The following is a 3,253-nucleotide window of genomic DNA, read 5'->3' on the forward strand; positions in this document are numbered from 1 at the left end:
ACTGCAACACGCCGACATTGAATGGTTCGGCGCGGTTCGCGACTGCTCGGGCGCCACCTCAGCACGCCGTCGCTGTTACTGCGAGCAGGTCGTCGACCCCAGCGGTCGTTGGCACGCCGCGTTCCAGACGACGCTACGCAACAATTGCTTCGCACCGCCCGCTCAGTACGACATTGTCGACATTCAACCGAACATTACCAACTACGCTGTTAATGTACTAATATGAAAATGATTTATTGGACACGTAATTACGTGACAAACATTTTTTTCTTTAGTTTACTATGTATAAACTCAAAACATTCACTTGTTGGATGATATATGTGATGTTTTCGTCATATTAGTGAAGCAAACTGACACGAATGCCATACCATGGTAGAACATTTGTCGTGAGTAAGTGTAGAGACAATCCATTACATTACTGTAAAACTGTTTAATGATTGACTTTCAGTGTGACACAGAACACAAATGTGAAAGTGTAGAAGGTACATTTTTAACAAGGAGACTAAAAGTTTAACAGTTTGTCATAAATAACCTTTGTTATCTGTGAACATGGGATAAAGTCCAACCTTTTTGATGAACAATCAAAACTGTGTTTTAAGACAAACCAGGCGAGATGACAATGGCTCCGGCGCAGTTTTCCGACCGCACGTAGCCCGAATGGGGAGCCAGAAAAACTGTAATGACCCTGGGACTAGGTTTACGGTCACCTCGCAAAGTGTGAGAAACCCATAAAAAGTGTGATTAAAACTGTAGTGCAAAATAGCAAACAAGTGAATAGTGAATATTCCAAATAAGGTGACAAACAAGGACAAAACGAACGTTAGTGGCAGCATATTGCCGAACATTCTTAACGTTAGTCAATTGCTGCCAGGGGGCATTGTAACGTCTCTTAGCAAAAGACATATTATGTGATAAAGAGAAAAACATTGTGTATCATGTTTTGTTGTTGTATAAAATTATGTATTTATTATTTATTTTAGATATGTGTCGGCGAGTACTGAAACCACACGGACGGTAAACATCAAACAAAGATGAGAATATACTAGTATAAATAATACAGAACGAACATTAATTTCTCTCTTCTTGGAGTTATGTGAGTAGGATAGCCTGTGACGTTGTATTGATCGCTAGCGTAGCATTCTTTTGTCAAGATTGGGAGATGTACGCCATTACGTACTCATTTTAAAGGTGTGTAATAATTAACATATTTAAATGTTTTGAATAGTTACTTAATGAAACCTTGGATTATTATTTGTAGTAGCTTGCTTGGCATATTATCCCATCCTTTTAAGACATTTTCAGTTATTTAAATATTATCCGTGGTGCAGAGCTGCACTACGAACGAGCGAGCCGCTGCCGCGGCGCATTCAAACTGCATTAAATGAAATCTATCATACCGCAAAGAAGCGGGAAGGTAATAGTGAAATAAAATCATTTCTTTCAGCTTTCGGACTTGCAGAGCAGAGCAGCAAATTTTATGATGTGTTTTGCAGGTTGACGCGGGCTGCTGATATATTACTAACAGTACAAAAAAGATAATTTACCTTCGTAACATAATAGGAATCTTGCTGTGCTTAGTTCTGGTCTGGCAAACCTTATAGTAAAAACGTATTTTTCTCCGATAATAGTCTGTTCTTGTGCTAGTCGTGGTACTTATTGGTGTTTTACTGTTAACAAAAATCCACTGCAAAATTTTGATGTTGAACAATCATTTCGAACTGTAACATCAGTATTCATAACATAGTAATTTTCATTTCACTTTCAATAACTATAAAGTAGGGAAGATATGTTGACTTTTATAGTGAGTTACAGTAACGAAAAATGTTCCTTTAATAGAAAGCCAGATACAGAACAATAAGAACCCAATATATTGTTTTGTTGAACATTAATAATTATAAAGAAATTCATGGCACAGCATTACTAAAAGGTACTTCACGGCTCTTTTCGTATATGCGTTGTTACGCAAGTAATAATAGTAATAATAATAAAACAAAAACAGAAAAGAGACACGAAGCGGTCATTAGTTTCGTTGTAAATATAGGGTTAATGAGTGAAATGTAAAGTGTTAGTTATCCAGACGGGAAGTTACTTTAACCTACATTAAGAGTAGACGGGTAAAAAAAGATCGCGTTCATGTACGTGTGACGAAAGTTTCCACGTGACATCGGGTTTCCTGTGCTGTGAATGGCTGAAACAAACTGCCCGTGTAGGTGACAGATAATATTCATTCTATGCGAAACTTTGAGTTGTATTCGGTAGTTATCGTCCTTTAAATTATGTACTGCGGAAGTGTGAAATACCATAGCCGCCTTTAATGTATGGAAATACTGGGAAATGCGCTACCAGCAAATACGTGAGTTGCGTAGTGCCTTCTGCCACGTGCTCATAACATGCGAAATGCTCGTTGGGATTTGTCTATTGGTAGTCTGTATTTTCGCAATTTTTGTTCCTATACTTATAATGGAAAGTGCGTCATGTATGACGCGAATATATAATTTCGGCTCAGTCTTTCACCTCAAACTTTACTGCATTCGTCGCCCATTCACTGGTTTGTCCAACTTAGACCAAAACGCGACAGATAAATACGTCACACGACCGAAACATGAGGGGGGGGGGGCGGGGGGCGGGCGGGCGCGGTGAGGAACAGGGACATTTGTCACACATCTAAGTGATGAATGTTCCCGTTCAAGATGTTCGGTATTACTCAGTAGGCATTACGAACGCTAAGTTGCAATGCTGCCGATAAAATGACGGTATAACGACCAGGGACTTACAGTGGGTACGCTGTTGTAACTTGAAGACTGGCTGACACGGGAGGGAACAGAAGTGCGTTATTGTCGGCGGACGAGGAATATTTTGCGTCGAAAGCAGGCGAGCGCAAGGGAATAGCGTACGTTCGTGTTCGGTTCGCACTCGCTCTCGTTCTCTGGTTGCCTGCGCTTCAGCGAACCATCAGAGGAAGTTAGAGCGAAACCTTAGTCTGTTTACTTCTGTTGTCGACGTGAGTTGAGTGACAATGTGTCACACTGGAGCGCCAGAGAAACTGGTATAGAGATGCGTATTAGACTACAGATATATGTAAACAGGCAGAATACGGCGCTGCGATCGGCTACGCCTATATAAGGCAAACTGTTTGGTGCTGTTAGATCGATTACTGCTGCTACAATGGCAGGTTATCGAGATTTGTGTTTGAACGTGGCGTTATAGTTGGCGCGCGAGCCATGGGACACAGCATTTCAGAGATAGCGATGAA

Source organism: Schistocerca nitens, chromosome 11, assembly GCF_023898315.1.
Source record: "Schistocerca nitens isolate TAMUIC-IGC-003100 chromosome 11, iqSchNite1.1, whole genome shotgun sequence".
Taxonomy (NCBI): domain Eukaryota; kingdom Metazoa; phylum Arthropoda; class Insecta; order Orthoptera; family Acrididae; genus Schistocerca; species Schistocerca nitens.